Genomic DNA, 22881 nt, shown 5'->3' on the forward strand with positions numbered 1-22881 from the left:
GTTAAAAAAGGCCATATGCTTTTAAGTTATAACACTTGTAAAACTAGGACATTTGATCGTATTTATCTGCGTCTTTTCAAAGGAAATTATATGTGCAATAGATTTTTATAGGATGGAGCAAGAAGTGAAAGCAAAGCAAAGCAATTTTAAGACCTGCTGCTTCGTCAAATAGTGGAATTTATTTTTAACTAGTTAATTAGTTCGCGCTTTGCGCGATCATAAGAATTTTTAAATCTGCTTTAGTCTTCAAATTCAAAATAGATTAGATTTTAAGTTTACGAGCTAATTTATTATTGTCACTTATTTTCCCTTTTCTTTAATTGTTTCATTACGAATTTTTACTTTTTAATCATCTAGAAATAATTGAATTTTTAATAATAATAAAAGTAATAATAATAATAATCTATATAGGTGAAACTATAGTTTATATCCTCTCTTAAATAATTATGAAAGAAAGAGATGAAATTTAAGAAAATTAATCTCTTTATGTCGATATGTGCGTAAAATTCAAACATAATTTTCCTTTGTTTATTTAATATATCAAGTATTTATCTAACTCTCTTCTCTATCTTTCAAGAGCAACATTTTAATGCTTTCTCTTTTTAAAATCTTAAAAAGTGCATCAACAACAACGCCAACTACAAAAATAATAAGGAAAGGGGGTAAACACACAAATGAAATCTCGTTGCTTTAATTTTTTCCTCCTCTTCCTCCTCCTCCACCTCATCCTCCTTCTTCTTCTTTCTTGCTTCCTTGCCCATTCATTCTAAGAAAAAATTGTCTATGTTTTATGCTCTTTTATCATTGGAATATCACATTTTTATAACCGACTACCCCGCTCTAAAGCTACTCTTTTTCCGTCCTAAAAATATCGATGCTACACTAAAAATTTATAAAATCTTAAAAAAACTGCTCATTTCTTTTTTAAAAAGTTCCTATGAATTCAATACACGACATCGTTAAAAAGAAGAGAGAATTCAAAAAACAATTAAATTTTCAAGTTTAATTTCATTGACAATCCTTCTTTCGACTACTGAGAAATTTATCATTAACTCATTCTTTTTTATTGAAATACGTAAAATTATTTTGTAAAAATTATTCTAAAATAACTTCTTCACTTACTATTGTCGATATCTTACCTAGCAGCTAACCAACAAAACACATGCTTATGTTATTTATAGAAATACAAGATAGAGGAATGAGAAGACAAATTGTTTAAACTTTAGCACCTAGAAAAACCTGCATTTGATTTAAGAAAGTTCATACACATTAGAGATCAAAATAGGAAGAAAATGAAGAAAATAATATAAGAAAATCATATCAATTCGCCAACAAAAACATACCGATAGCTTACCAAACAAAAATAGGGTAAAATTATATCCACATATAACCAGGGGCGGAGCTAGGCCTTCGGGCGTGAGTTCGGCCGAACCCAGTAGCTTTTGTCCGAATCATATATTTGTATTAAATTTTTTGTCAAATATGTACAAATTATTAATTAAGAACCCAATAACTTTAAAAAAATTAGAACACCGAACCCACAAGCTTCGAATCCTCCGCCTCTGCATATAACCCCATTACTCACCTATTTTCAACTTGCAAAATATCACAAACATTTAAGAAGTAACAGTATAATATTATATAAATATTTCAAAAAGAAAAAGAAAACAGAAACAAAAAATCTGGCACCAAAAGAAATGATGAACACGATTGGTGGGAAAGTAACAATAAAATGTGTTACTTATCACAAGGTGGATAGAAAAAATTGATGAGAACTTTTGGCTGCTATATATATTTGATATAAGTCTTATAACTATTTGATGATGGGTGACGAAGGTCTTAAAACATAGGGTAATAATAATAGGTAACAATAGGTTTAAAAACTGAAAATTTAAAGTACCCATTTATGGGCTAGCATTTAAGAGCAACAATTAGTTTTTATTCAATTGATGGATCGTGGGAGCAATATTAAGAGAGTTAAAGAGATGATTCATTTAAATTTTGACATTGCATATTTAATTTAAGTAAGAGGGTTAAAAGAATGACTTTGAGCTTATTTAACATAGCACATAAATGATAAAAAAAAAAAAAAGAATAGAGAAAAGCCCAAAAAGAGGAGAAAAAAGATAATTGTGTTTCTTGGTTAAAGAGAGTGTGTGTATATATATATATATATATATATATATATATATATATATATATATATATATATATATAATTACAACAATTATTAGGGAAGTAATGGCATATAATGCTATTAACTGGTGAGTGATTCTTTATTATATGTGGGGGATAAGCCTTTAATATTTTATTTTATTTAGTAAAATAGATAATGAAGAGAAAATGTCAAAAAATTGAGAAAAAAGATAACTATTAATGGATAAGTCATATATGAAGTCTTATCAATTCTATAATATGCCTCGTTTTATATTATATATAGATATAGATTTAAATGCTAGCATACAACTTAAACTGAACAAGATTGATAAGAGCAGAGCACACTACAAAAAAAAGGAATTCAATTGCGGACAAATTTCATAGCTAAACAACAAAATTCGTCACTAATTTTATTTAGTGACTGATTACTATAATATTCTGTTAGCTACGAAAAATTTAGCAATGAAATTTATAGCTAATTTTAGTTTTTATTTTTATTTTCTATCCCCAGGGCACCTCCTCTTTCTAGAACCAAATGGCAATATTGTGAAGTTTTGACCTTTTATGTATATGTTATTTTCTATTTTTCCTTGAACCTTTCTGGAATGAACTCTTCTGGCCTATCGCAATGCTTTGGATTGATAGCCAAAAAAGAAAAAAAAGTATTAACAACAAAGAAAATGGTCGATCTATCTTCTTTGATACTGGAGTCAATTCCTTAAAAAGGTCGCTCAAGTTAAGAATATTGTCTACTAAAATTATTTTTATTTAGTTTAAGACAATAAAATCACTCGAGTTAAGAAAATTCTCTACCAAAATAATCACCTTTCTTTAATTTAGGAAAACGAATTTACTCAATTAATTCTTTATTCCTCAAAATATAATGCCAACCGGGCAACCATTTTCAAGTACCGAAAATGTGACATGACAGCTCATATTTCTTTTTATTTCTATTATATATAAGCACCTAACAGGGACGAAGACAGCATCACCACATTGTAGAAGAAGTAATTTGAGTTGTACATCAAACTAGGCTTATTTCCCGTTGACACGCGTATTGATGATTTTCCCCAGCATAGCACGTGGACATAAAAAAGAACAGATTATTTCAAAACTCAGAATTAGTGAGACTTGTAGCCTGTTTTGCCAAACTTTTAAAAAATATTTTTTAAAGTATTTTTGACTAAAAATAATTTATATTTGATCAATTAATTTAAAAAATACTTTTATTTATATTTTTCTCAAAAATACTTTTTAAAAAATACTTTTAAGCAAAAATTATTTTTTTAACTTTTAAAAAACTGCTTTCACTACTCCCAAAAATACTTATTTTCTCTAAAAAAAAAATTTAACCAAACACTTCACTTTTTTAAAGAATAAACATTTGTTGAAAAAATAAGTACGAAAAAAATAAGCTTCGCCAAATGGTTCTCTTTCTTCTTCAATTCCGGTGGTCTCTTCTTCTTCTTCACTATTTCTGTGGTCTCTAACACTTTCTTCCACTTCTCTGGTCTTCATTCCTTCAAAGGTGAGACTTACTTCTGCTGATATTTCCAGTAGGTTATTATATCTTAAGCTTGTCCTATGGTACTTTCTAATTTTCTTTTTATGGTTCTACTTAAGCTTCTTGACTATAAAAATCTATACTATTATAAATGATTTTAAAAGCGATCGTCAGATTTGACTGGGTTTTAGGCAAATTTCCGGAAATGCCTCTGTCCTTGTGCTTGCTTCTCAATTCTCTTTAACTGGGTTTTTGGGCAAATTATCTGAGATTCTTTTTCCTTTCATTTTTTCTGTTAAAATTACACTTTTGCTATTTGTTTTGGTGAGTTTATTCTACAAATTTCTTTGTTAATTTAGATCTTATTCCTAATTGTTGCATGTTGGGTATTGTTTTTCCGCTTCTTTTGATGAAAGATTTGTTAGTTTGCTATTAGTTTTGCTGATTTTATTCTACTGGGTATTGTTTTTCCTCTTCCTTTGATGAAAAAACTGTTTGTTTGCTGTTAGTTTTGGTGATTTTTTACTGAATTTTTACATGTATGTCAATAATTTGATCTGATTCACTCTTGCATGCTTCAAAATAGACTCATAGGTGATCTTTTTGAGCGGCTGGTGAATGTCAATCCCAATTTTTTTGGGCACTGAAAGCATCTCAGTGACAAAGCCCTTCTATCATTGTCGTTTTGATGGGTTAAATTGCCTTTGCTTCAACCAATTAATGCTTTGTTTAAGCTCTTTAAGTGTTTTTATTATGTGCTTAACTAATATTTGGAACAGAGAATGTCCTCAAACGAAGATATTGCGGTGCGTAGAGCTGAAGAGATTAAGGAACAATGACGATCTGAAAGAAAGATTATTCAGCTGGTCCTTAACTGATCTTGAGCACTTAAGTTATTCATATGCTTTATAAGTTGTGCTGATATAACTTTACTTTTCGTTCCTTTTTTTTCCTTCCTCATAATTGTATCCTAATTGCTATGAGTTGTTGCAATTTTTGGACACTCATTGCTAATATGGTGTTCTTGAATTTGTAGGCCACTGCGGTATGATCTACGCAAGGTTAGTGAGTATCAATTTAATCACTTCCTACACTTTTTATATCTATTTGAAGCATCAGATGGTAACATTATATTTGGCTCAACTTTATGTTTACATTCAGCATACGTAACTTTGCACTTAACTTTATATGTTATTATCACCAGCTCATGATACAAATAAGTGCTAAGCATAAATGTGAAAAATTGCTCTCTGAAGCATCTGCATATACCATCTAGCCCGTCTATTCTCCCACCCCCACATAGTATTACCTAGGGAATTTTCAAAGTCTGAGCGGCTATATGCTTTTCTAGGTCCTTTTTAAAGTTAATCCTGTTTCTGGTTTGAGTTTTAAAAATGTGTTCAATGTTCAAGCCAATGCCTCAGACTTTGTAGCCTAAATACTAAGTTAACAGATGTTTTATAACACCAGAAAAAGACTAATAAAAACGGCTGGAAAAGAAGAATAATTCCATCACAGCCGTACTATATGGGAAAACACCGAGAACAAATTAATAATCTCCTTCCTCAATTTAGCAGAATAGCACGTCTACCTTGAAAGAAAACCAAATTAAGGAAAAGAGAATAAAACTCATAACCCAAAAGAATGGAAGCACATAGATCAAAGAATTGCTGGAAAAGAGAACAAATGAAATAATTGCTGGAAAAGAGAAGACAAAGAGACAACGATTGATCAACAGCATCTAAAACTCGAGCTAGCTAGAAGTAGGCTAATTATGTAATCTTATCATTTAGGTGTATAATTTGTTAAAAAATATACCACTTTAATGTCCTTTTCGCGCAAAGCATGTTATGCTTTCGCTGTTTGCTCTTTGTTAGCTTGATTTGACACCTATTGCCATATTTCTCTTGATAAGAATTGAATGTTTGCAAGTACAACTGCTTGCAATAGAATTATCAGGTAAAAGTGCTTCAACGCCTTTGAAAATAATGATTCCAACATTTTCAACCAGCATCAACGTTGTTGGTGATCAGCCATGACAATAACTTGCTTTGACTGCTGATTACTTTTTTGTATAGAAATATTTGCCTTTAGATGTGAATTCCTTTTTAATGAATCTTTCTTTCACAATGGGAAGTAGGAATAGTTTTAATTTGTATGATTCTTTGTAGCTGGAATTTAATTTTAGAAGCCTTATTATAGTGACTTCAAACTACATAATTTCCTGCATTCACTTTGCTGACAAACAGAGAAAATGTAAATCAAACAGTAAGATCTTTTTCATTTGGGAGCAGGAAAGACTGCAGAAGAACTGATTTGCTGCTTTTTCTTTCAAGTGTCTACAGTTTTATATCTAATCCGCCTCGATCTTAAATCGAAACTTGAAATATTCAAGCTTCCTTTCCATGAATCTAACCAGTCAACTACAATGATCATTTACAATCATTTTATTACATAATATAAGTTGCTCTCTTGAGATGTCCAAATGTGTTAGTGCTAAGGGATTAGGAGAATTTTAGTGTTAAATGAATATGTCCACTCACTTATCAGCAATCAGTTCTGCTAATTTTAGGGAATGTGGCTGCGACTAAGTTATTGACAATTTTTTTTCAAAATTTTACAAAGAAAATTAGTTCTCTTTCTTATAAAGGAATCATAACGCCTAAGCATCTTTTTAATATGTCTATCAAAACTTCAATTTGTTGCTTATTATCGTCCTCCACACATTAAATATGTAACGTATCAGTATTTATTAGTACTTGTTATTGATACAATGAAATTTGGAGTGTTGTTTGCTGTTCATTAATACTGAATATTTTTACTCATGGTGTTTGATAGACTATTCTACTTTTTATTTGAATTGAGGAGTTGTAAGACTCCAAGAATCATCCACTGTAGGATGATTTTCTGCCTTTAAAACTCTTGGATGATTCAAAGCTTTAGTGTGAACACCAAAAGAATAGTAGTATGTCTTCTATGGAGTTTACATTGAAGTCTTGATATCACTGCTTTTTCTTGCAGCAAAATGAAAAGCCATTTTCGTCGAGGACAATGGATGATGATGAGGTGCTTTGACACAGAGGGAGTATCCTACATCCTGTAGAATAATCTATGTAATGGTTAATGGCATATGCTGATAAATCTGTTTACATGTTCTTACTTCTCATGTCGGACCAGCCGCCACCAAGCTTTGAGGAAATGTGGAGGTTACAAGACAAGAATGTTGAAACAAACTCAGTGTAATCTGATAGGTATAAATTATTAATGTAATTTCAATATAAAAATATAATATTTTAAAAATAAAACATGAATAATCTATATCATATATATATATATATATATATATATATATAAAAGAAAGCGAAAGCGCCCGCCGACGCGCGCTTTATATTACATAAAACCTATTTATCTTTTTCCTCAGCTTTTTGCCATTTAAAATTACAAAAAAAAAAACAACAACAATTATTTAGTAAACTAAAAGTCAAAAGGAATCTCTTCGGCCTTCAGTTATAGAAACCCAAACGCCACTACTGTTTTCAATTCAACAAAACTCAAAAGGCACTTCCTTTTGCTTATACGCCCTTTCTTCCTGTTCTTCCTTCCATTCTCTTCGATTCATCAAGTTAATCTTTAGGATTTTTTGGGTCAGTCGTTTCCCAACAAAATCTGCAACTTTTCGCTGTGTCAAACAAAACCCTGCGTCGCCAACTTTCACAAAACATAAGTTAGTCAATAGAGGAGAAAACTTCCGCCCATCTGTCGCGCCATTTCAAACCAAAACTTCAAGATCTTCAATTCCATAGCAGCAAAGGCACAGAAGAAATCACTAGAGGAGAAGAAGTTTATGGTCTGTGAGAAAAATGAGAAGGTAAAAAAGCTTCAAGTTAATTGTTTTTTTTTTAATTTCATGTATTTTTGTATTAAATTCCTGCCTCTTTTGTGTTCTTGAAGGGTTTATATGTTCCTATCAAAATACAGGTCAGTCTCCTAATCTCCGTCTTCTATGCTTTAGTTTTATTCACCACTAACCACTCTCTTAGAAAATTTCTGAACTAAATCATAGTGCCAGAAACACCATATATTATATGGCACTGTTGCGAGGAACTTCTTCCCATAGTTGCAACTTTCTGGAGTAACTTTTTCCCCCCCTGTTTTTGTTATCTTTGATTTATTATTATTTAATGTCTGACAAATCAAAGTGTTGGGTCACAGTCTACTCTCTACAATTCTCTTCTTTTCATCTATCCAATTGAAATATTGTTCATACGCCAACCCGGGTTTGACCCAAAAAAAAACAATGCGGCATGCTTATTTTGAAACCCATCGAGTGTTCGACGAAATGCCCTATAGAGATGCAGCTTCAGAAAATGGCTCCAAAATCCACTCAACAGATGCAACTCGGTTATTATTTTAGGCCCTTAAAGTTCAGTATATATTTTCAACACCCTCATCTACTTCCAACTAAATAATTTTGTTCAATATACATATTTTCACAGCAGTTTACCACCCTAATCCAATTGTATAGCTGTGATAAAAATGGAACAAACTGCCTTGAATAATTGTGATCGTTCAATTGTAAAATCTACATTTACAAAGTTCGACATTAATATCTATAAATACTGATTATAGTTTTGTAATTTCGAGTTTAGCCTATATTACATTTTCAACTTTTTTAGTAATTTGTCGTGCTCTATTATTATTTCCTGCTCTACTCTTTCACGTTTTGAATTGCGATTGACTTATGCATTTAACATGCCACCAACACTGTAATAATCAAAAAACGACTTTTTCTGGCGACATTATAATTATCAGAAGATCTATATTTCAATTTTCTCGTAACATTACTTTTTTCCTCAGTGCTCTTTCTCTTCCTTGATTATGATGTGTTGCTACCTTTTTGGGGGTTGCCATTCATATCTATGTTTATATATTTATATAAAATTGATCATAGACGAATTGAGGTGACAGATCTCTTTGGCCAACATTCACATGTATCTTTTTCTTTTTATACTGGAGCTACCAGTTGTGGGTAGCAATATTTTTTATTTGTCTTAGCAAGTTTAAGCTTGAATTAAGTATCTTTAACAATTGTTTGATACTCAACTCTGTAAGTAAGAGTACTACTAGGATGATTCAGGGCATTAGCCTTGATTTCTCAAGGATGTCCTCAAGAAAGAGAGTAATTCCTGCCCCGTTAATGGTTGAACTTGAGTTTAGTGTTGCAGGGTGACATGATACAAAAGAGAAGTTGTATTTTCTTCTCTGTAAAGAGATGAGGGTGGTGTCCAACTGGAGACAAGGCAGCAAGGGATGGAGAAGAGTATCGAGTAATTACAGTAATTTGACATGTTTGATGATTAAAGCAATTGGTAAGCTGAAAACAAGAACTGGTATGATATTCCTCTTTGCAAGTTTTATAGCTTTATAGTACTTGTGCAGAAATTGAATTTGAAGCATCTTTAAATAAAAAAAATCAATTGATTGGGTCAAATTGAAACATTACTTAAATATTCAGAGAAAACAAAGAATAGTTAATCAATCTATCTTATATCGATAAGAGAGTTGATGTGGCATCTTTCTTAGGCCATGATCTCCATTTATCGTTTTCCTCAAGTTTTTAAAATTTACCTTTGTTTCATGTCTAGAAAAGTCTGCAGGAATTTAAAAATACCCTTCTTATGTCATGAGACCTTGCAGATTTTACCAATACTATTTTTGTATCTTTCAATCGTTTTCTTTTCTATTTTAATTCTACACTTCACATGGTTTAATATTTTATCTGTTGAAATGTATGTTGTGTTGTTTGTTAACGGAACCATCTTATTTTAACTTACCCTTGATTTTAATCGGTGGTGGTTTTAATAAACCTTCACACCATGAAGTTTATTTAGAGTGAGTATATCTGTACGCCCTAAAATTGAATTTTTACACATTTCGTGTACACAAAAATAGAGAAAACGATACTTGATTGAGAATGCCCACTGTGTACAACTTAATGGAAAGCATAGCTCACTTATTTTTGAAATGTGAATTTTCTGCACAGGATGGAGTAAACTGCTACATTGATTGCAGGGACTAACAGAGCGGATTATGTCTTGGCCTGAGGCACTGAGATGGGCTGAAGTTCATGCTAGAGGAAACCGCTCAAGTGCGGCAATTTGTTTAATTACTATTGTTGCTTGTGTCTATCACCTTTGAATTGAGAGGAAAGAGTTTTTTCAACCAAAGCAGATGGACCCAAGGAGAATAGTCACGAAAGTCATTCAGGAGGTCTTCTACAAAGGATCCATGAAGAACAGATTAAGTAGGAGTCGTCAGAGCTAAAACTTTTTCTTTTGATAGATCAGTTGTAGTAGAATTGCTAAGAGTATCCGGTTGCAGTTTTGGAATTGTCTAGCTGTGGTTTTTTCATGTACGTAGCGTTACTGGTAATTAAAAGAGTTATTTACCAGAAAAAACAATGAGAAGCCAATTAAATCAAAGAATATTGTAATCATTAGTTACTGGTTCTTAAGATATGCGATGTCAAAATCTTCTAATTTATATTAGAACGATCTTGATATCTTTTTTTTAATGTCATTTTTAATACTTCAATTATTAGAAAAGGGTTATTTCTAAGCTTAATGGGGTGATTATTATCGCGCGTAGCGCGGGCAATTTACCTAGTATCTATATAAAAGCAGGACATGAGGCCGCTGACGTGGCACGCTCTTAAGCCAGGATTTAGATTTATCTTTTCCCTCATTTATTCGATTTTTCTCCCAACATTCTTTTAATCCAAATGACACCCATTTAAACAATGGACCGTTTTGCCTCACTAAGGAAGCGATGCATCCGGTCCGTTTGCTATTTCAGATTTCCCGCTTCCTAATTCCCGTGTAACTGCTAACTTACGGCTCCATTTAACATTCATTTCTAAGTCAAAGCAAATTTTATCCTTCTCTCCTTAAAATTCAGGTAACACATATTCCTTCATGTCACTCTCTTCTTAACATCTTCGCATATACACTTGTATGTTAATTTTTATACATATATCATTGCATTCACGGATTGAAATTGCCGCCAATTAATTCAGGTTTGAAATGGAGATTAGCTTTGTAATATTTGCCTCTCGAAGTCACACTTCAATCTTCAAGGTTGTTGATTACCATTACATGAATGATACCAAGTTTGATTTTAATTTTCATGTACGCTTTACTTCTTACTAATTAATCTTAAATTGAAATTTGTTACCCTTTATTTCTTTCTTTAAAATAATAAGAAAAAGAATTAAATGAAATCTAAAGACATGACCTTTATATTTTGTTAGGGCCTTCAACAGGGCAGTGTGCAGCGAACTCTTGCAAGTCGATGAAACCACCGCAGTCAGTGTCAACCTCTAGCACCATCGTCGTTTGGGTGACACATCATGTAAGTTTCTCTATATATGATACCCGAGAATCAAGAAATTGATAAGACAAGCGTTTTTGTGTTTGATAGAATTTTGGAACGACACCTTTCACCCCTTTTCCTTATTTATTTTGGAGTAGCAGTTAAAAGCTTATCAATATGGGATTTGTAAGCGGGTTTTTTCCTATTTTTCCCGGGGAAATTTCCAAAAATTGTGGTAAAAGATAAGTTAGGCTTCAGACGGTGGCTATGTATATCTGTAGCAAAAGAATTATCGGTGGTTGAATGATGGAACAGGAGTGTTTGAACGGTGATCAAAGATGAAGAGTAGTACTCAGTTTATTGCAGAAACTTAATACATGCCTAATTTATGAACTTCAACATTTAAAAACGAAGCGAAGATGAGAAAATTTATATTACGTAAATTTTCCCTATAAAGTAAGTGTAACTTCTATTCCCCAATTGAGAGAATTATCTGAGAACTTTATAAAATTATAAATGCTGAGCAATGCATTATATATATGTATGTATTTGTTTTCTTCTGTTTTACTTCTTCACGATGTATATTTTCAAATACATTTGATTATAATTTTTTTCATATATATATATATAACTTTTTCCCCCATCTTTGTCAACTAAATTTACACAAACAAATGTTTGACCGCGCGAAGCGCGGATTGATTAACTAGTTTATATTATATTCTCGCACTTTTCTAACAAATCTTGCAGGAAAAGAATACATGGAAAAGAGAAGAAGCAAAAACTAAAAGCCAAGAAAGGAGGATGCATCCGTGACAACTTCACCAAAGACTATACAAAGTCAAGAGAAACAAAGTTATGACAAATTCTCACCAAAATTTCATGATAAATTATCATGCCAAATTCTCAAGATTGCATGATAATTTGCCATGCCAATTTCTCAAGATTGCATGATAATTTGCCATGCCAATTTCTCATCAAGGAAATATTATTATATTGAATTTCTCTTGCAATGTCTCTCCAAGACTTCTAGGAATTTTTCTATAAATAGGCATATGTTTGTAGAAGAAAAAAAACTAATCTTTCATCTTATTTGCATCCAAGAGTGAAGAGGACACAAGAACTAGTCTTGGTGTCTCTCTTGGCTCTTTCTTGTAGAAAAAAAATATTCTCTTAGTCTTTATTTGCATTTAGTTTTCTACTCCATAATGGAGTAAGTTTCCTTGGTTGGGATACTAGATGAAGTTTGACGAAGCTATTATAATAAATATCTTTATTTTATTATCTTCTTATGTTGAGATTTTCTCTTTATCATCTTTATACACCAAGGTATTATTATATCTATTATTGGATATAATTATATCTCTTTACAAAAATCTTTATCTTGTTATTTTATTTCTTATTCGGGAGAAGAGAACGACTTAAACAAGTTTATTGATTTAAATGATCTTTATCTTATTTCTTTTAGTCCTAATTCTCGCGGAGGGATTAACTCGAATAAGTTATTGATTTAAATGATCTTTATCTTATTTCTTTCAGTCCTAATTCTCACGGAGGGATTGACTCAAATAAATTTATTGATTTAAGGAATATTTGTCTTATTTCTTTCAGTCCTAATTCTCACGAAGGGATTGACTCAAATAAGTTTATTGATTTAGCAAAAGCTAATCGAAAGAGGCTTTTGTTCACTTAGTGCACTTAACTAAGATAATTCTTGTTTGAAGCCATTACTTTAATTGGTTAACTACACTAATCGAAAGAGGTGTTATTAATTAATTATTGTTTAATGTCACTAATTAATTGTCAATAAATTAATAGTATAAGCGAGAGTGGTGCTATTAACATATTGTCGTTATGTGGAGTGATTGTATTAGAAATAAACAATCATTCTTTAAACAGAGAAATAAGTAATAAACTTTTGATTTTATTATTGTTGCCGATTCAAAATATCCCAACCTCCTATCTTTTATTAGAAAAATCCAAAAATATTTCTTATTTTATTATTATAATTTTCAATACTTTTGAACAACTCTCTTTTCATCAGTTTGATCAAATAGTAACAAAAATAATATAAATCTGTAGCCTAGGTGGTTCCAATCTCTGTGGGACGATATCTTAAACTTTACTATAATTTGACAGAGTACGAGCAAAAAATACCTATGCACATTGGTCTCGTCAAATTTTTGGCGCCGTTGCCGGGGATTGGTAAACATCTACTTTAGATTAATTATTTTATTACTACTTTGAGATTTTTTTACTATATATTCAAGTATTTATTTCCTAGTACTTGACAAGTGTTAGGGGACTAAAACTTGAAGCCATTATTTACTATTATTATATTGATATTAATAATATTATAGTATTATTATATTATTATTTTAATATTATTATTATATTATATTATTATTTTAATATTATTATATTATTGAAGTTATATTATATTATATTATATTATATTATATTATATTACTATATATTTTATCATTATTTAACTATCTTCTATTTTTTTTTTCTAATACATAACAAGTGTTGGGGCAAGACTTGAAAAAAATATACTCATTCCATGCACCTTCAAAATGAATCTTAATCAACCACGTAGAAATCTGGTTGAAAGTTATTGTCAGGTGATTATCACTTGAAATCTTTGTGGTGGGAACCATCACACATTGAATTGTCAATCAGTCATTTATGAATATGAAGATGATTGTGAACTCTTTGACGAGTTCTCATATGGTGATTCCGAGAAATCAAAAGACATTGAAAATTACCAATTAGAATCAACCAAAGGTCAGTCAGGTAACACTCTCTCATATGGTGGTTCTCGGAGGCTGAAAGACCTTGAAGAATTAATTGATAGAATAAGTCAGAGGTCAGTCACATGTGATTTTTGTGGAGGCAACCACCAAAGCTTTGAATGCCAAACAGAATGCTGTCAATACCTAAATTCTATGTGGAATCAAAGCAACATGAGTCAACCACCTCTAGAGGAGAACACAAGGTTTGAAGAGACTTTGTATAGCTATATGAAAAGACGAGAGAAAGAAAAACATGTGTAATCAAATAGCCATGATGCACTTAATAATGCAAGTAAATCACTTGGTAAGTATTGTAAACTCCTTAAATTTTGGTGGTGAACAAATAAATGACATAACATCATGTGAGAATGGATCAACTCAAGAAGACGAGCCTTGTGAGAAAAAGGTTATCACTCAAGAAGAAGGTTTAGATCTAATGGAGATTGCTTACAATGAAGATTTGGTTGAATTTAATTCAACAAATGATGAGTGCATATCCGATTTTTCTTATCCACTTAAATTGATTAATTTTGAACAAAATAAGAATGCAGAGGTCACAAGCACAAATGAAATATCCTTTGATCGTAATTCTTCAATTTCTTCTAAACGTTATAATTTTGTGGATTTTGTTATTGGAGATTTTCAAGAAAAACGCATGGAATGATCTTTGTAAAAAATGCAAAATAGAGTTAAGGAAGGAAGATCATAAGCAATTATTTTACTCCTCAAGACAAGGACAAAAAAGAGCGCTATGTGCGAAAAAGAAAAATGTTTTATGATGTTCTTAGCCAAATGAACTCCACGAGGAACCAGAAAAAGCGAAAAAGAAAACTTGATTCACAATTAGGAGTGGAGTACACAAGTTCTCGGAGGAAAAAAAAAAGATTTAAGGGAAATTCTTTACCCCTCTTGTTTTTAACGTATGTGTCATGAGGACATGGCACAATTTAAGTGTGGGGGTAGAAGAAAACACTTTTATATATGATTTTTTTTCTTTCTTTTATTCTTTTTTCTAGTTATATATTTGATTTTTATGATTATTATTTTTCGTGAGTTTTTATTTTTATTTTTTTTATCTTTGCAATTTTTTTTTCCTTCAGTTTTTTTTTATCTTCCCCGTAGCCATTGAGGGTGAAGCAGTGGAGCCTTGTAAGTCCAGTAAGAAGGAGTGATAGTGCACTTGATTAATTGAGTTGGTTAATATTCATATCAATGTACAACTAGAATACAAAATGATGGCCTTTCCAAAAACAATGTCACTTATGCAGGAGTAACTCCATAGCGATTGGCATGCCCGAATGACTGGTTATCAACCGCATTTGAACAATTTCATTATTGGAATAATTTAATTTTATTATATACGTAAAATGGTAATTTTCTAGTTTATACTTAAGCTAGGCTCTGAAAGTTAGTAGAGTTAACAAATGAACTTATTGCACACAGAAGGTGTGTGGTTGCAGTTTCTTTCAAGCTTTCTTCTGCAGTTGTATATTTGAAAGCCAAAAAGATTTTCACTTTATTTTAATATTGAATAATTTAATTTATTATATATGCCTCTTGTAAAATGCTAATATATCAAAATAAAAATATGAGTGCGGAAGCGTCGAAAGGCTAGGAGCAAAAATTGGAATTTCGGAAATTAGTTTCGGGAATTACAAAATGCGATCCATAAGTCATTGGGCTCAAAAAAAATTGGAAGGAAATTAAGGCCCAAAGAGAGGGGTTGGCCGGCAAGCTAGGGCCCAAGCCCATGTCTTAATTAATTTTTCCATGTGTTGATATGTAGTATTAATAGAAGGTTCAAGATTAGTCAAGAGAAAGAGAGCAAACCAAAAACAAGAAAAAGAAGAACAAAGCTCAAGCCATTCGGCCAAGAGCTAGGGATTTTACCCCCTTGAAATATTGCTTCAAAAATTATTTTCTTGTGGTAATTCTACTAATTGAAGGACCCTCTACAACGTGGTATAGTTATTTTGGAAGATAAGCCGTTCGTTTCATCGTTCCCGCACCTTGACCAAGTGAAGAAACTAAAGGAAAGAGGTAAGAATTAATCTCCTTTTTATGATATGGATGGTTTGTACATGTTATAGAGTGTGAGAAAGATGAGGTTCCATGAAAATAGGGTGTTGGGTTGAGGCATTGGATGGTTGTTTGTGTAGTGATGAGTTAATTTTATTTGAAATTCTAGTTGTTGTTATTGTAGATCCTATGGTGCAAATATGAAGGATTAAATGTATAAGTTAACGTATGTAATTGTTTGAGGGTTGTTGTGGAAGTTAATACAATTTTAATGTGATTTCTTATGTGGCATGAATGATGTTAGTAACATGCGGTTGCGATATTTCATGAATTTGGAAGGAAAGGTATAATTGATGTTGTTGTTTTGCGGGCTTGAGGACCATTTCGGGTGCGATGGAATAATGTTTGGATTATTTGAAAAATTGTATGAATTGCTTAAAGTGTTCTTGTTCATTGTGTGAATGGTTTTGAGTTAATAATTGAACGTATAAACGTCGATATTGATTGGAATGTAAGTAGTATGTTGGAATGTTGGGAAAGTTGTGGAAATTATGTAAAAGAAAGACTATAGTGTTATTATGTATTTTGAATTGATGATCGATATTGAATCCTAAATTGTTGGTTTGGTTGTTGTTGCTTGTTTGAGCCGAGTTTAATTCTCGGGGTGTTGTATTTTATAGGGGAGGTGCCGCCGAATTCCGGTAGACAAGTATTAGTTTAAGATTGAAATTTCAAGTCTTATGAATAGTAATTGGTAAAGCGACCATTTTGCGATTTCGACGAAACGGGATTCGAGTTTAAGCGAGCGCAAATCGTCGTAAGGTATGTAGGCTTACTTCTCCTTTCTTTGGCATGTCTTAGACGTGTAGGCTTGAATTCGCGCCTCGGGGACTTTCCTAATCCAAGAAATCCGAGATTGAAAATGGCTACTATTCCTTCAATAGAATTGAAGTAAATCTTTATGTATAGTTGCAAGAATTGTCTAAGTGCTTAGAAATTGCATGAATAGGATCCGATAACCCTAAAAACCCTCATAAGTAATGTCATGAGACGTATTATACGTAAATCGTGTACGCCGCCTCATCTAACTTAGGTGGGCCCCTAGTTCCGAGATTTTCGTTATGTCGACTTAATTGAATTATTTTAAGTAGTATGCAAGTACGGCGATTGTTTTGATTATCTCATTAAATATTGCATATTATTTGGATATAGTTAACTCGTAGAACGACTCCGAAGTTAGTAACTTTTTTGTATACAATTTTGATTAACTCGGAATTTGTTTTCATTTTCGGAGAACGGCAAAGGTAATTGTCAGATCGAGTTTTGAAAAGTAATTTGTTTCTTGATTGGTTTACATGCATATGGTTATCTCGCTACTACTGCTCGTGCGGACTATTATGACATCTTTCAGCACGTCCGGGCCGGGGCATGTATTCGTGCGGTTCCTCTGCATTATTCACCGCGCCCCTCACTAGAGGGCGGGGCATGTTATATGTATATGTACTTATGTATGATGATGATGTGATGACGGGGAGGCGGCCGGGACGGCATATCATGATTCCTTTCACCGCGTCCCACACAGAGGGCGGGGCACGTTATCGTGCATGCACGCGATGATTTTACTTACCGCGTCCCTCGGTATAGGGCGGGCATGTATGTTTGCATTTGTTCACGATGATTTCTTTAATTATGATACTCGAGTCTATTATGATTTGGGAAAAGCACGTTTTAGGTCCAAAGTAAGTTTTATGAGATCCGATTATTGTACTAATTTTCCGTCCTCTTTATTTACGTATAATTCGGTTATTGTGTTTCTTGCTTTACATACTCGGTACATATTTCGTGCGACCCCCTTTTATTCGAAGTGCGTTCGTACGCGCGAGTGCGGATATACGTTCGGGTGAGCGCCGGCTTAGGGTCCACGATTCGGTTTGTTTGAAGAGCTCCTTGTCCGGAGCCTAGATTTTGGTACGCGTCTTTTACACGTTCATGTATCTTTGTTCGGGGTACGGCGGGGCCACAATCCGTCATATGTTTGTATGTTACGTTTATAGTAGCACAATAGACATAAAGTGTGGGTTATGGTCCCGTCACGTACGGTATGTGTATGTGATATATGTACGGGCGGTTATCTACGCGGCGGCTTGCGGCTCGCCTATGTATGTGTTTATATAATATGATGGCGAGAGTGGCCTGTGCAGTATTTTACGAGTGCGGGTAATTTTGGTTGGTAGGAAAAACGAGGAAACGCCGAATTTTTCTAAAATATTTGAGTTATTACCTTATTGACTTTCTCTTATTAACGTATGCGATCTGTGGGTTAGCACGTACGGGTGCCCGGTTCGGGCGCGTCGCGGCCGCGGGGTTGGGTCGTGACAAAAGTGGTATCGGAGCGGTCGGTCCTCGGAATGTCGCAGGGGCAGGTGTCTAGTAGAGTCTTGTTTATCGGTGTGTTGTGCACCACGTCTATAAACGGGAGGCTACGAGACATTTAGGATGTTACCTTTCCTTCGATCTTAGATCGTGCGATAGAGCGGTATTATCGGGATGACTCCCTCTGTGAACGTATGTTTTCGGCGATGCCGAGAAAAGCGACGGTTGCCCGGAAGGGCAAGTCCACGAGGCGGGAGAGACCGATGGGGCCCCGAGAGAGTTACTAGGGCCCATGCCCGGCCGGCGGAGATTGTGCCCCCGGTCGGGCTGGATTACACCAACTCCGTCACCGTCAGGAGCACGAGCGGCGGCGGTGCGGCACGGGAGGCGGCCCCACGCCGCCCCGAAGGTCGAGTGCCCGGAGCCTCCGGCTCCTCGGGGCCGGCGGAGGCCGGGGCCATGAGGGACGCTGTTCGATTGTTGACCGAGGCGGCGCGGGACGGGTCCGGAGACAGAGGCTGGAGATGATTTTGCGGTGGACGTGACGACGGAGGGCTCGATATTTCTTGACACTGCCAATCACTTGAGTTCTTCGGGTCAAAGCTTGAGGAAGACCCTCGAGGAGTTTGTCGAGAGATGCGACGCACGTTGCGACTTGTTAAGGCCTCCGAGACCGAGTCTATTGAGTTCGCGTCGTATCGAGTGCACGACATTGCGACGATTGGTATGAGTCTTGGGAGCTATCTAGAGGTGAGGGGCTCCGACAGTGTGTGGGATGAGTTCGTGGAGGCTTTTCTCGCCCATTTTCTACCCCGAGAGATTAGACGCGCCAGGATTCACGGGTTTATACATTTGAGCGGGGTGGTAGGAGCGTCAGTACGGTTTGGGAGTTCGACTCCTTGGCCGGATACTGTTTCCTCGTGTTGTAGCAATATGGGCGATAGAGTACACCGGTATGTCATGGGGGCTGGACGACTATTTGATTGATAATTGTATGTCGATGGCTGCTCGGCGGGCGCCGCGGTGTGCGCGAGTGCGGGCGTACGCTCGGGGCATGGAGGAGCGGCACGGGGACGCCGGCCGATGGGACGATGATCGGGCGCCAACCCCGAGGCTAGGTCGGCGGGGGGTATTCGGGGGATTCACGGGCGGACGGCCTCGGCGAGTACGGGATATTCGGCCCGGCCGGCACGGAGTGCACCCGCGATTTCGGGCGGGAGGTTTTGACGGTGCGGGGTATTCGGGAGCGGTTCGAGCTCCCGAGCTTCGGGGCCACGGATGGATAGATGTTCGGTCGGACGAGGCCATCGCACATGCCCCGGTGCCCGGTGCGGCGGCGCCATTTGGGGGAATGCGCGTCGCGTCACGGGCGCTTGCTTTTCTTGCGGCCGTTACGGCCGTATTTATGAGGGATTGCCCACGTCGGGATGGTTCGGGTGGTATGGCCCGGCCCTGCGGGTCGGTCGGCCAGTTGCGTCCTCCTCCGGCGGTATGCGCCACATGGGGCGAGGTACCGGCACCGGCGGGACGTGGTAGAGGTCGCGGCGGAGCCCCCGGTTCCGGCGGTCCATCGACCGCTTATATGCAACCAGCCGGTAGACATGATCGGGAGGCATTACCGGATGCGGCTACGGTACATAAATCCTCGCTAGAATTTATTTTCTTATATATGTGTGTTTGTGATGTAATTGTGCGTAATGGTGGTGGATGGGAAACTTATAACGGTATTTATAAACAACGGTAATTAAGGCGTGTCCATTGTTATTACGGACCGGAGACTAAGACGAAGAATGGTTTTACCCGTGAGGTGACGGTGAATAGGTAGAAGCGAGTGAAGGGCAAAATAGTAATTATGCTCGAAATTGTCCCGGAAACTGTCAAGACCGTATTTCACTCCAAAATTACGTGATAAAGGTCTTATAGTGAAATTTGAACGCGATTATACTTAACATTAAGAGCCTCGTATGCCATCGAGATTCCGAAGTTAAGCGTGCTAGAAATTTTAAGATGGGTGAGGGGAAATTCTAGGATGGGTGACCCACTTGAATAGATGAAGTTTACGATAAAGGAGAAGTTTCACAACTTTAGTCATGAGAAGCGAGTAGTGTTTGGGGGAAAAGCTAGAGTAATCTATATTGTTCTTACTATATGTAATCTAGAATATCTGAGACAATGATGTTGCAAGAGAAAAAGCGGTGGCAAGTGAGATTGTATGTGGTGTCAATAAAGGAAGACCTTCCCTCGACGCCCTATAAGACTAGTTGAACATTCGAGGACGAATGTTCTAAAGAGGAAGAATGTTATATCATTTTGAACAACGGGACAACCTGTGTTGGTTATGAGAAGTTAGGGGCGAGGCTATCCCGAGAGACTTTCGATTGTCTTAAAGGCTTAAATTGTGTGTGATTTTAATGACTTGGAAATGCTAAGGAAGCATTTGGAGGCAATTTCCATTTTTAGTAAGTGTGCTAGTTTTGGAAAATTGGAAATATTTTTGGGTTGCAAGAAATAAGGTAATGATTGATTGTTATTTAGCACGAGTTGTTCATGGAAAAATATGAGTGCGGAAGCGTCGAGAAAGGCTAGGAGCAAAAATTGGGATTTCGGAAATTAGTTTCGGGAATTACAAAATGCGATCCATAAGTCATTGGGCTCAAAAAAAAATTGGAAGGAAATTAAGGCCCAAAGAGAGGGGTTGACGGCCAAGCTAGGGCCCAAGCCCATGTTTTAATTAATTTTTCCATGTGTTGATATGTGGTATTAATAGAAGGTTCAAGATTAATCAAGAGAAAGAGAGCAAACCAAAAACAAGAAAAAGAAGAACAAAGCTCAAGCCATTCGGCCAAGAGTGGGATTTTACCCCCTTGAAATATTGCTTCAAAAATTATTTTCTTGTGGTAATTCTACTAATTGAAGGACCCACAACGTGGTATAGTTATTTTTGGAAGATAAGCCGTTCGTTTCATCGTTCCCGCACCTTGACCAAGTGAAGGAACTAAAGGAAAAGAGGTAAGAATTAATCTCCTTTTTATGATATGGATGGTTTGTACATGTTATAGAGTGTAGAAAGGAATGAAGTTCATGAAAATAGGGGTGTTGGGTTGAGGCCGTGTGGATGGTTGTTTGTGTAGAAGTGATGAGTTAATTTTATTTAGAATTCTAGTTGTTGTTATTGTAGATCCTATAGTGCAAATGAAGGATTAAATGTATAAGTTAGCATTGTAATTGTTTGAGGGTTGTTGTGGAAGTTAATACAATTTTAATGTGATTTCTTATGTGGCATGAATGATATTATTAACATGCGGTTGCGATATTTCATGAATTTGGAAGGAAAGAGTATAATTGATGTTGTTTTGCGGGCTTGAGGACCATTTCGGGTGCAATGGAATAATGTTTGGATTATTTGAAAAATTGTATGAATTGCTTAAAGTGTTTTTGATTATTTTTTAAATGGTTTTGAGTTAATACATGAATATGAAAATGTTGATAATAGTTGGAAGTATGAAGTTGGAGTAGAAGTTGTGACATTTGTGGAAAGAAAGACTATATGTGTTATTATGTGTTTATGGCGATCATTGGTGTTGTTGAGGATTGTTGATGTTGTTGTTGGTTTGTTGTTGCTTGTTTGAGCCGAGTTTAATTCTCGGGGTGTTGTATTTATAGGGGAGGTGCCGCCGGAATTCCGGTAGACAAGTATTAGTTTAAGATTGAAATTTCAAGTCTTATGAATAGTAATTGGTAAAAGCGACCATTTGCGGTATTACGACGAAAAGGGATTCGAGTTTAAGCGAGCGCAAATCGTCCGTAAGGTATGTAAGGCTTACTTCTCCTTTCTTTGGCATGTCTTAGACGTGTAGGCTTGAATTCGCTACTCGGGGACTTTCCTAATCCAAGAAATCCGAGATTGAAAATGGCTACTATTCCTTGATAGAATTGAAGTAAATGCTTATGTATAGTTGCAGAATTGTCTAAGTGCTTAGAAATTGCATGAATAGGATCCGATAACCCTAAAAACCCTCATAAGTAATGTCATGAGACGTATTATACGTAAATCGTGTACGCCGCCTCATCTAACCCGAGGTGGGCCCCTAGTTCCCGAGATTTTCGTTATGTCGATTTAATTGAATTATTTTAAGTAGTATGCAAGTACGACGATTGTTTTGATTATCTCATTAAATATTGCATATTATTTGGATATAGTTAACTCGTAAGAACGACTCCGAAGTTAGTAACTTTTGTATACAATTTTGATTAACTCCTTTAATTTGTTTCTACATTTTCGGAGAACGGCAAAAGTAATTGTCCGTCGAGTTTTGAAAAGTAATTTGTTTACTGATTGGTTTACATGCATATGGTTATCTCACTACTCGCTCGTGCGGACTATTATGACATCTTTCACCGCGTCCCGGGCCGGGCATGTATTCGTGCGGTTCTCTTCCGCATTATTCACCGCGCCCTCACTAGAGGGCCGGGGCATGTTATATATGTATATGTACTTATGTATGATGATGATGTGATGACGGGGAGGCGGCCAGGACGGCATATGATGATTCCTTTCACCGCGTCCCTCCCTAGAGGGCCGGGGCACGTTACATGCATGCACATGATGATTTTACTTACCGCGTCCCTCAGTATAGGGCCGGGGCATGTTATGTTTGCATTTGT

At 35.4% G+C, this 22881-nt stretch overlaps 1 long non-coding RNA gene across 4 annotated transcripts; it reads left to right on the plus strand.

The window, feature by feature from the left end:
• The first annotated feature begins 3582 nt into the window (after positions 1–3582).
• On the plus strand, positions 3583–12264 carry LOC132033874 (uncharacterized). Of its 4 annotated transcripts, none has more exons than XR_009408893.1 (6): positions 3583–3685; positions 4256–4527; positions 4698–4726; positions 6683–6912; positions 10737–10797; positions 10971–12264. It is a non-coding gene; the product is annotated as an uncharacterized LOC132033874 (long non-coding RNA). The 4 variants fall into 4 exon arrangements; XR_009408894.1 differs by lacking the exon at positions 3583–3685 and adding an exon at positions 3696–4120 and having other exon boundaries at positions 4248–4527; XR_009408892.1 differs by lacking the exon at positions 3583–3685 and having other exon boundaries at positions 3696–4527.
• Positions 12265–22881: the final 10617 nt, after the last annotated feature.

The sequence above is a fragment of the Lycium ferocissimum genome, chromosome 10, assembly GCF_029784015.1.
Source record: "Lycium ferocissimum isolate CSIRO_LF1 chromosome 10, AGI_CSIRO_Lferr_CH_V1, whole genome shotgun sequence".
NCBI lineage: Eukaryota > Viridiplantae > Streptophyta > Magnoliopsida > Solanales > Solanaceae > Lycium > Lycium ferocissimum.